Source organism: Protopterus annectens, chromosome 5.part0 (assembly GCF_019279795.1).
Source record: "Protopterus annectens isolate FY-2018-M chromosome 5.part0, PAN1.0, whole genome shotgun sequence".
In the NCBI taxonomy this organism is placed as follows: domain Eukaryota; kingdom Metazoa; phylum Chordata; order Ceratodontiformes; family Protopteridae; genus Protopterus; species Protopterus annectens.
In genome coordinates this window covers 1,518,947,313-1,518,959,441 of record NC_056735.1, presented here as the reverse complement: position 1 = coordinate 1,518,959,441, position 12,129 = coordinate 1,518,947,313, and the positions used below count along the sequence as shown (strand labels likewise).

At 39.6% G+C, this 12,129-nt stretch overlaps 1 protein-coding gene across 4 annotated transcripts in view; it reads right to left on the bottom strand.

Moving 5' to 3' along the window:
• The window catches only part of LNP1 (leukemia NUP98 fusion partner 1), a 626,541-nt gene that overhangs the window by 365,082 nt on the left and 249,330 nt on the right, over nt 1-12,129 (bottom strand). The window lies entirely within an intron of this gene.

The window sequence follows — 12,129 nt, the reverse complement described above, 5'->3', positions numbered from 1 at the left end:
AGAACTACATGTACAGATCTTGATTGAAAACAACTTTTTATTAAATAATGGTGGTGGGCTGATAGATAACACTTGTTATGTTCACTTGTATTTTCTTATAAAATACCTGGATATGTATGATCAGGGAGGCATTACTTACTCTAGTTCTGTCGCCCACACATGTCTGACTTCTAATAAATGTTGAAACTCTAGCAATTTATTTTTTTATTTCCTTAAGAGTAGTGAATATAGTAACAGAGATAAAACAACTGGAATTGGGATCTTTAGAAAAGGGAGGGAACAAACTACATAGGAAAAATGGGAATTGTGGGAACAATATATGCAGAGTAGGAATGAGGTTTAAGAGGCAGGATTTGAATGAGCCATATAATGCTTAACTGACAATGATTGGATAGATTATAAGTGATGTATAATGTTTGCAACTACAGTTGTTTCAATGGCGTCTGTGATGTATACGGCTTGCTACTATAGTGGTGTCATGTTTGTTTTTCATTTGTATAACTGTAAGATTGCCTATGTAATGTGTGAACATTTAATAAAGATGTTTGTGGGAAAAAATACTCCTTCATCAAAAGTAAAAATTCTATTTATTTATCCAGAAGACACTGGACTTTCAATGCCTCCTCTCCTGTTTATCCTTATGTGCAGTAGACTGTATTACATGATGGCAAAGTTCTGTATGTGCCTAAACAGCTGGAACCACCTGCTAAGTGCATATTGTAGCTGAGCTTTTTGACTCATTACTTGGAGAAATCTGTTGTAATGCTTTTTATCATTACAGAGAGGTAATACTTTATTGATAGGTACCATCAGTGTTCTTATATAGCCATTTGGGTGCACTGGTTTTGCCATTTGTTTCACAAAAAAATTAATAGTTTGAATTCTTTTTCAACCTGTCAAACTCCATATGCGACCATTTCATATAACTTATGTCTTCTTTTGAAATGAGAATAAAAAATAATGCATTTTCCAGGAAAACAATATTTTCTGTTACTTTATATGTTATATTAAAATGTATATATTTTAGATACTTTAACACCATGCACATATTTAGGATTCTGTTGTCTTTTTTCCTAAAAGCAACTGGGCTGTGTGAAGCAAAATGAAAGTGGAATTATCAAGAGGCCTTGTTCTGAAAAATTCATAAGAAAATTTTTCAGCAGTAGAGAGATACTACTGAAGCTAGGATGAAATTCAGGACATAATGGCTTTCGCAAGTTGCGAGAGTGCAACTTTTACAAAACAATCAGTGGAAAACAGATAATGTTCACTTTTATTCTAAGTAAAATAAACAGCTGATATCAAAAGCATAACTATGTGATGTTGATATGATGTTTGAACTTAAAGGTGATCTTTTTATGTTTTTGTATGTGCCGTGTGAGCACTGCCTCTAGATGATGGTCACTGGTAATATGATTCCCCAACACCATCTACAAAATGGGAAAAGGGGTTGATATTGATGGTGCTGATGCACAGAAAATAACATTAACATTTTGATTTTTTTTTCATTAATATTCAAGATACAGCTGCTCCTTTGTCTTTGAGGGTATGAAACCAGTCCAGTGAAGTTTTACAGATGATTATGCTAGTTGCAATCCCTGACAATTTCATGAAAAACAGTTGACTGTTTTAAAAATATAGTCTTTTAAATACAAAGAAAAAAACAGCCAGTATTCTAAGAGACAGACTTTCTGAAAATGCTCAGCAGTTAAGGGGCTAATTTATTATGGTGAGAATAGACTACAGTTTACGTCAGCAGTCTGTGATTAAGCAATGGTCGAGGATTCCTATTTTAATTTCAGGATCATCTTGCAGCACAAGCATGTAATGCTACCTTTCTGTCTTGTAGCAGTTGCCCGTGCATTGATTTTTTTCTCAGCTAGACTAATATAATGGTCTCTACTTTGGGCATCAAGAAATGGGATCTGTCCAGTAGCATGGCTAGGGCAGGGGAGGGGGTAACTGCCAGGGCACAAAGTACTGGGGGCATGATCACCAGCCAATCCTGATCTCTCTTTCTTTATTTTATTTTTATTTTACATTTATTGACCGGGATAGTCCGACTGGATGCATGTCCATTTTCAGCGGAGGCCCTGGGGAGAAAAACTCCAAGAGTAAGCAGATACAGCATTACATAATACAAACAGACTATTTACAGAGATTACATAAGTAAGCAAGTTAAACAAGTTCAACAGGTTAGAGTTAATCCCGAGTGTAAATCAGGATTAAATTAAATTACACAGTAAACTGGTTAACAGATTTTTACACATTCTAGAGAGAGTTAGCCAGGCTTGATACAGTGACATTGCCAGTTAAGTGACAAATGTTGTTTGAGTCTAGTTTTAAATTGACCTAAGGTGGAAAGTAAGGTAATATCAGCTGAAAGAGAGTTCCAGGATCTACTTACAGAGTTTGCAAAGAGAGAGTCACCAGCTGTATTATTAATTTTGCTAGTCTGAATTAGTAGTTTGTTAGAGGATCGAAGCGGTCTAGGATCGTTATAGGGGGTGATAATATTTTTAATTGCAGGAGTATTGTTCGGATTATAGAGGATTTTATAGGCCATAATCAGTTGGCTATACTGGATTAGGCTGGGTAGTTCAAGCCACCCAAGCTGATTTAGATTGATGCAATGATGTGTCCTAAATGGCAGCCTGACAATGTGGTTGTAGCAAATTGAGAGTTTGTTAAGGACAGTCTTGTTTAAATTCGAGAGTAGATGGGATGCATACAGAAGGGTTGAAAGAAGGTGAGAGCGAGCTATGGCAATTTTAGCTGGAGGGGTTAGGAAGGCTTTTATTCTGTAAAGTGGCCCTAGTTTTTTATTGATGGTTTTGATAGTTTGGTTAACATGTAGGTCAAATTTTAGATTATTGTCTATGATGACACTTAATAGTTTTGTAGAGGGGTCAGGGGAGATTATTGTGCCATCGTTTGAATTTATGGTAAAGGTGAAAGCAGTAGACCTACGTGTTGGTGAAAATAACAGCATTTTAGTTTTTTTGGGATTTAGGATCAGACTACGTTCAGAAAGCCAGTTTTCTATTGTATTAAAGGTGGTCTGGGTAGCTGACCATAACTCTATTGGAGATGTGGCTGAGCAAATCAGCATATTGGATACAGCTGACGGGATGACAGTATAAAGGTTGTTAATGAAGATGGAGAACAGCAAGGGCCCTAGTATAGAGCCTTGTGGTACTCCAAGGGTATTAGGTAGAAGGTTAGAGAGTTTGTTCTGCCAGAGGACAGCCTACTGTCGACCATTCAGGTAGGATTGAAACCACTGAAGGGCTCTAGTATGTAGACAGAATGTTTGCAGGGTGTGGATTAAAAGTTGGTGATCAACCATATCGAATGCCTTGGAAAGATCCAAGAAGACAGCTGAGGATATATAATTATTGTTGCGATTATGGTTTATGGTGTTGGTAAAGGCTAGGAGAGCTGAAGTAGTGCTGTGATGAGGACGGAAACCATGCTGAGTGTCTGCCATAAGGTGATTCTGGATTAGGTGGTGCATGAGTTGTCTATGAATACATTTTTCTATAATCTTTGCAAGTGGAGAGAGTATAGCTATTGGCCTATAATTGGAGAATTCAGTAGAGCTGCCTCCTTTGTGAAGTGGGATTACATAGGATATTTTCCAGATGGTGGGAATTTTAGCTTCTACTATGGTTCGATTGATTAGTATTGAGACGGGGTAAGCAATAGCATCAGCTGATTTTTGTAGGTACTCGGCAGGGAGTTGATCAGCAGAAAGTGTAGTGGGTTTTAAATTTTTGATCAAGGTACTGATAAGTGAAGTGGCGACTGGTTGGAAGCTGAATGCGGGTAGGTTTCTAGGGGTGCTACTTTCAGGACCAGGGGAGCTAGGAGATAGTTGGCTAGCTAGGGCTTGAATTGTCTCAGTAAAGAATTGGTTAAAACTGTCAGAAACATCTTCAGGGGTTTTATCAATAGTAGCAGCAGGGATTGGGGTTGAAGTTTGTCCAGGATGTAGTAGATTATTTAAACCTGCGCAAAACTTCTAAAGGTTATTTTGATTTACTGTCTGTAAATTACAGTAGTATTGTTTTTTGTCTTGTAAAATGGATTTTTTAGTTTCGTTCCTGGATTGCCTGTATTTAATGTGATCTTGGGGGTCTTTAGAAGAACACCATAAAGCCCATGCTTTGTTTCTAAGGGTAATTTTGAGTTTAGACTCTTTAGAAAGCCATGGCGCATGGGATCTGTCCAGTAGCTGCAACACCAGCTTTTAAAAGCTTAATACAGTTTATTATCTGACATATTCATTCTAAATTTATCAGCTTAATCCAATGCAGGGTCAAATGGCAGCCAGAGCCTAGACTGGCACTTGTCAGTCACGATATATAGAAACTCATCTTGAAAGGGGTACCAACTCATCACCAGATGCACACACACTCACACGCGTGCACACACACACACACACACACACACACACACACACACACACACACACACACACACACACACACACACACACACACGTGCATGAAAATAGGCACACATGCACACACATATACACACAAACACACACATCCCCTCCACAGCATGCACACTATAAGACAGTTATCATATTAAGACTATAAACATGTACAACCAAATAGGGAAGCTAGGCAAAGTGAACATAAATATTTATAAATATAGTAAGCATTAACAGATAATTTAAAACAGATATAAAGGTCAGGGAAAGTATTATAATTTTACAGTAGAAGGATACAATTTATGTTGCACTGACTAATGTATTACGTCTGTTGCTGTACTAAACATTAATGGTTTACAGTAATGTAAGGAGTACAGGTATGAATGTAAGCAACCAAACCAACGAAATGTGCTTAGTTATATTTAATATATTCATGTGAGCTATACATAGGAATGGGTACTAGTATGTAAAAATGCCAACTAGAGCTGGAAACATAAGAGGGAAGACAAGGAGAGAACTGGTGAGTAAACCAGGAGCTGTTAATAACAAAAGTGTCTGTCAGAGGTGCTTTACCTATTAACTATTGTGAAGCCATAAAAAGTGTGTGTGTTTGAACACGGTAGAAAAAAAAATAGACTGCATATATGAATACAGGAGGTGAAATAGTGAGTAAAGGAATTCATACATAGTTAAAAGTATGAAATGAAAAGTGGACCATTGAGTTAGAGGATAAATTGAGACAGAAGGGAGGAAGAGTCAGGGTTGAGATGGGTGGTTTATGCCCAAAGACTTCATCAGAAATGTAAGCTACACTTTTGTAATTCCAAAAATTGTATATGCAAAATTAATTTGCTATGGTCATAAAAAAGAACTCCCTTTTGCAATCTCTATTATACTTATGTAGCTGAAGACAATGTTAGAGTGAAATCAGTAATGTACCTGTTGCATTAGCCTCTATAGTGGTCGCCATACCTCTCAACCTTGTTGCATGAAATCTGGACAAAGCTTGACATAACGGGGGACAAAAACGAGCAGATTTTAAATATTGTTCTTATAGTCTTAAAAGTTGCTAGACTAACAGGATTTGTACTGATATGTTTTTCCTGAAGGATATGTAGTATGAAACTCAAATGTATGTCATTATTTAGCAACTTCAGATAATTTGAGTGATTTTCCAGGAAACCACAGATCAACAAAATGAGAAGGAAATCTGGCCACTTGAGAGGTATGCAGATCACTGAGACACCCTTTGCTCACAGTGTAAAACTGCTTAAACATGAAATACTATAAATCATCTGGAGGGAATTCCGCATAATTCCCACAATGCTTTGTGTCATGAGATATGTGTAACAGAGTTTTTCTTTAGAATTTGATTGTGTGACTTGTGCCTTTTTATATAATGCTTTGTTCAAGGTGGTGGGTGTAGGGAACTTTTTGTTTTTTTTTTGGGGGGGGGTTGTTTTTTTCCTGGGGGGGATTTTACTTCCAATAAGGCTTCCTCTAAGAACACCAGACACTACCTGCTATATAAGCAGAGTTTTTTTTTTGTTTAGATTAAGACTTAAGCCACAGCACAGTGGTGTAACTACGAGAAGCGAAGTGAGGCAATTGCCTCAGGGAGCCAAGCATTAGGGGGTGCTTTGGGCCAACGGATGTTGTCACAGATTGTTTGCTTATTTAGTAAATGTCCATCGTCCGGTGGTAATAATTCCAGTTAACAAATAAGTGATGACATCAGGCAGACAGCCAGACTGTTGGAGACTCAGTACCTGGGTCGGACTGTGTTTACCTTGTTTACAGCAGTGAACGGAGAAGTTGTTTATACAGTTTAAAGTCTTAACTTCTGCCAAGACCCAGACAGTGCAAGTTCCAGCAGAGTCCAGTCTGCCAAGTGTCTGCTTGCACTCCTGGGATGAGAAGATTTACTCTCCGTGGCAGCTCCAGGTATGTAAAAGAAAACAGTCCACTCCACATCTCTCCCTGGAAGTTTATGGAATGTGCACTTAACTTTAAGTTTAATGACAGATTTCTTGACTAGTCCGGTTATCGTTTAGGTGGTAGTGGTACTCCGGTCGGTGTCATGTCGATGTTAAACTTGTGCAGTTTATTTATTTTGGTTTATTTTAAGGACATACTTCTTTAAGACTGGTCCGGTGACCGATGTTCTTCTTCTTTAAGACTGGTCCGGTGATCGTTTATTTGGCATTGGTATTTATTTATTTATTTTTGTTTAATTTGGGACTTGCACTTTAATTTTGCATGCAACGTCACCCTGCTCGAGAACCCGCACAATTTAAAATGTTATGGTTAAGGTCTCGTCTCGTGTAAGGGAATTATTTGTTACTTTGCTGCTCATTTAAGGGAAATATTTGCCACTCATTTTGTTGTTTGATTAAGGGCTCATTTTTGCTATGTTTTTCAGCATAACAAGTAAGGAGTAGTTTTCCTGCAAGTAAGGGAATTAATTTGCAACTACAACGAATAGATTTTGCTGCTCTATGTGTGGGAATTTGAATTACTTCAGTCCGTACAGGGTGTTTTGTGCTTTTGTTATGCTGCAGCCTGCAAGTAATGGAATTAGTCTGCAACGAATACATTTTGCTGCTGCTTTTAATTTGTCACAGTGTTGTTTGATTAAGGGCTCATTTTTTGCTGCAAGTAAGGGAATTAATTTGTCACTAAAACAAATACATTTTGCTGCTCCGTGTGCAGGAATTTGAATTAATTGGTTGTCTTCTGCTTTTGTTATCCTGCAAGTAAGGCAATGTGCGTGCAACATCATCCTGCTCTTCCCAGGAACCTGCACAATTTAAAATGTTAAAGTCTCATTTAATGGAATCATTTGCTGCTCATTTAAAGAAATTATTTGCCACTCATTTTGCTGCTCGATTAAGGGCTCATGTTTGCTACATTTTGCTGCAAGTAAAGAAATTAGTTTTGCTGCAAATAAGGGAATTAATTTGCCACTAAAATTAATACATTTTGCTGCTCTGTGTGTGGGAATTGAATTACTTATTTTGTGCTTTTGTTATGCTGCAAATAAGGCAATTAGACTGATGTGTGTATGACGTCACCCTCCTGCTCTTTGCGACAACCTGCATTATTATGATGGAAATGTTGTGAATTGGGCAGTTTTGTCATTATTGGTTCATACATTTTGTTTCATTGCTTACAGGAAAAATGTTCAAAACAATACATTTAAACACATTCTAACAAGTGTGCTGTATTATACATGAATATAATTTAATACAGTCAGGAAGGTTTATCAAAGAACACATATATGTTTCGTGTGCAAGGGGCCTATGATTTGAAAACAGCCCAATGGTAATCTTTATCCACCACTGGCCAGATGCATTTTCTTTGAATGTGATTTGCACCTATTTTTCATGGGCTGTTGTCCAGATTTTTGATATTTCCAGGTTGAGAGGTATGTTAACAATACCAGCATACATTGTGTTGCATCACTCCAGTACCCAGCCACAATCTATGCAAAATCCCGTGTTTTATTAACCGAAAAAGAACTAAAATGAATTGGATCAGTGGAGTGGAGTTGGGTTCTTATAACCCCACAACCTGCGTATTGTGTGGCCGTTACCAAGGAACTATAACATCACCATGTAAATGGCTGATCTATTGAACTGTAAATAAAGAAATATCTTCGAGTTTATCTATATCTATGCCTATATGTGTCTATCATACCATATTGTATTATGTTATGTTATATATAACACAGGCACACAAACAGCCAGTTATAGTAGTCAAAGATTTCATATCCGTACAGTAATGCAGCATTTGGGTTGCAACCTTTTCAGATGACCAGCGTGGGACATTGTTCATGGAAATGCGAGATTTTTCTGGACAACAGCATAACCATAATCAGTGCAAGTGCTAACTGTTTGCCAAAATTAATGCTTACACTTGTTGACCTTAAGTTGCTTTGGTTGTTTCATACAATATTAAGATATAAAACAAGTCTTTAATGCAACTATTAGTAGGAAGTTACAAAGCATTTTTTGTGCTACTATATGTGATTTCTTTGGCTTCGGTCATCTCGATGGCTTGGGTTCCCGGGGGGGGGGTGTTGGGGCGCCTAGGAAAAGTTTGCCTCAGGGCGCTTCTAACGTAGTTACGCCACTGCCACAGCATATTGATAATCTCAAAAGAGGGAAAACATAGTACAGTTGTGTACACTTACCATAAATGTAGATGTTCGAGTGTATTCACTGTTCCAGTCATTACATTTGGGTTATCTGCTTGCAGGTAGCCCTCAGTCAGCCTGATTATCAAATTCTTGGGTCCTGCATCAGTTGCTGTCTCATCTTCCATGACGTCAGGTAGTCAGGGGTATAAAGCATGCAGCCAATGCCATTTCATCAATTTTTCTTGCCCCAGATATCAGGTGTCCCCATAATGGGAAGCAATTATATACAAGGTTACACCTCCAACAAAAAGCAAATACACCAGAAAGCTTTAAGCATAGTAAACAAGAGTAGAAGTATAGTCAATAAAAGTTGTGGGGCTAGTGGGAGGGTAACCAGGACTGCAACAGTGAATACACTCGAACATCTACATTTATGGTAAGTGTATATCACTATACTATGTTCTTCGTATTTCACTTTTGCAGGCATTACATTTGGGTAGATTCCCAAAGCTAAGGAAGGGAGGAGGCAATTAGATAGCATTAAGACCAGCTATAAGGCCCTGCAAGACTGCAGTGGCAAAACCAGCTCTGGATTTTGAAAAAAACTGGCAAGTGGTAATGCTTGGTGAAGGTGTGTACAGAACTCCAGGTAGCAGCTTTTAGGATGTCCCCTGGTAGGGACACCTCTGAGAAAGGCTGTAGAGGTAGATGCAGCCCTGGTGGAATGTGATCTTATCCCCTGTGGGGTAGGTTTTCCATGGTGCTTATAGCAGAAATGAATGCAGTGGCCTATCCACTTAGAAATGGTTTGCTTTGAAATGGCCCTCCCCTCCGCCCCTGCAGCAAATGCATCCAGCAGCTGTTTAAATTTCCTGACAGGCTTAGTCCTGTCCAAGTAAAATTTAAGTTGTCTGTGCACATCCAAGGAGTGCAGTATTCGTTCCCCTTTGTTCTGTGGATTAGAAAAGAAGGTTGGCAAATGAATGGACTGATTAAGGGCCACACTGGATACCACTTTGGGCATAAAGGAGGGATTGGTCCTGAGGGACACCCTGTCCGCATGAAAGATGATGAAAGGCTCCACTGCCATGAAAGCCTGTAATTCAAACACCCTTCTTGCTGAAGTGATGGCTAGAAGGAAGGCTTTTTACCAAGAAAATAATTTCAACTCTGTATTTGCAGCTGGCTCAAAGGGAGATAGAGTGAGCTGTGAGCTTTTCCAAGGCAAAGTTAAGGTCCCAGGCTGGAGTAGCAGCTCTCCTGGGTGGTCTTATGTTTTTGGCCCCTCTGAGAAATTGCTTCAGCAGTGGATGAGAGAAGAGGGGTGGCTCTGTATTATAATGAGCTGAAATGGCTGAGGCATGAATTTTGATGGAAGAAAACGAAAGACCCTTGTGAAGCATCTCAGTTAAGTATTGAAGAATGTGCGGTAAATTGGGCACTGTTGCGTCCATCCCCTGAGTTTGGCTCCAGGAACATAATCTTCTCCATTTTTCAGCATAGGATTTTCTAGTACTAGGCCTCCTTGCCTCCAGAATGACATCCATCACTTACTTACTGAGGGATGGAAATGGAGAGATCATGTAATTAGCCAGGCTGCAAGGTTCAGAGTTTGAAGCTGTGGGTGCAGAATCTGGCCCTCCTGCTGGGACAGCAGGGCAGGGATCTGAGGCACATGCCATGGTTCCAGAAGTGACACACTGCACAGGAGGGGGTACCAGTGTTGGAGTGGCCAGTCTGGTGCAATAAGTATTGCCCTTGGTTTGTCCTGTTTGATCTTTAGTAGCATTTTGGAGAGGAGAGGCAGAGGGGGAAAGGCATAAACTGATAGGTTTTTCCAGGTGAAGGACAGAGCATCCACTTTCCAAGCTTGTCTGTGGGGAGTCCTTGTGCAGAATTTGTCCACTTGGTAGTTCTGAGGGGAGGCAAACAGGTCTATCTCTGAGATCCCCCATTTGTTTCTCAAAATGTTGAATATCTTTGGTTCCAGTTTCCACTTGTATGGGTCCGTGAGATTTCTGCTTAGGTCGTCTGCCAGTGTATTTAGCTTGCCTGGCAGGAATTGAGCTTATAGGTGCACTTGATAGCTCAAGGCTGTGTTCCACAGAGCCATGTCTAGTCTGCAGAGAGGGTATGAGTGGGTTCTCCCCTGCTTGTTTATGTACCACATAACAGTGGTGTTGTCCGTTTTTACCAATAATTGTCCTGGAAGAATGTGGCCCTTGAAGGCTGTCAGAGCATTCTGTATAGCTAACATTTCTTTTCGATTGATATGCAGGTCCAGTTGACTTGGGTTCCATTTGCCCTGAATGCACTGCAATGCCAAGTGAGCCCCCATGCATAGTCTGATGCATCTGTTGTTAGGGTTTGGACGGCAGGGGTTAGAGTGAATGGCAGTCCCTTGTTGTGGTGGCTGGCCTCTGCCCACCAAAGGAACTCTGTCTTTAAGCAAGGGATGATAGGAATCATTGATTCAAGGTCCTGAGAATGTTGACACCATAGGCTTTTTAGATACCATTGTAGTTTCCTCATATGCAGTCTTGCATATGGAATTAGTAGAATGCAAGAGGCCATGAACCCCAGGACTTGCAGTATTTTCCTTGCAGATAGCTGGGTCTTTGTGGCCAGTAGTTTGAAGTAGGCTGTCAAATGAACTTGCTTCTCTGGCGTGAGGTAGGCCATCTGGGAAGTTGTACTCAAAGCTTGTTCCCAGGAATACAATGTGTTGGCAGGGTACTAGATGTGATTTATTTTCGTTTATGGTGTACCCCAGAGAAGTTAGTAATTTCTTTACAAATGCCAGGTGATTTAATAGTATGTCCTGGCTTTCTGCCTGAATTAGACAATCATCCAAGTATGGGTATATTTGAATATTTCTTTGCCTGCAAAATGCAATGACTGGAGCTAGGCACTTTGTGAATACCCTGGGTGCAGTAGATAAGCCAAAGGGCAGTGCAGAGAACTGATAGTGCATGTACCCTCACCCTTACCCACATTGTACCCTCACACAGGCAGTCTCCCAGACACCTTAAGTGACCACAACATAATATACTTTATACGTAGTAGAACAAGCATATGCAAAACCACTAACTATATATCCACTAGAAACACAAAAAAATTCTCTCCTGAGGTCCTCAACACTTTACTCTGTAACTGTGACTGGCCCCTCCTAAAAACCCTCCCACTTGACCAGGCTGTTGCATATTTCAACAAAACATTTCTACAACACCTAGACACTATCCCTCCATTGCACAAAATCAAGGTTAGAACCTCTACAAACCCCTGGCTCAGTAAAGAAACCAAACAAATCCTCAAGTCCAGAGACACTGCCTGGCTTTACTATCAAAAAAACAAAGAAACACAAAGCCTAACTAAGTACCAAGAACTGTGCAACCATGCAAAAAAGTGTATTAGGCTGGACAAAAAAATCTTACTACACAACATTACAAACTAAATACCAACACAACCCGCAAAAAGTTTGGAAAAATATAAACCAGCTACTAAAATCCACCCAAAAGGCTACCCCCAAACCAACCACCCCTGACAC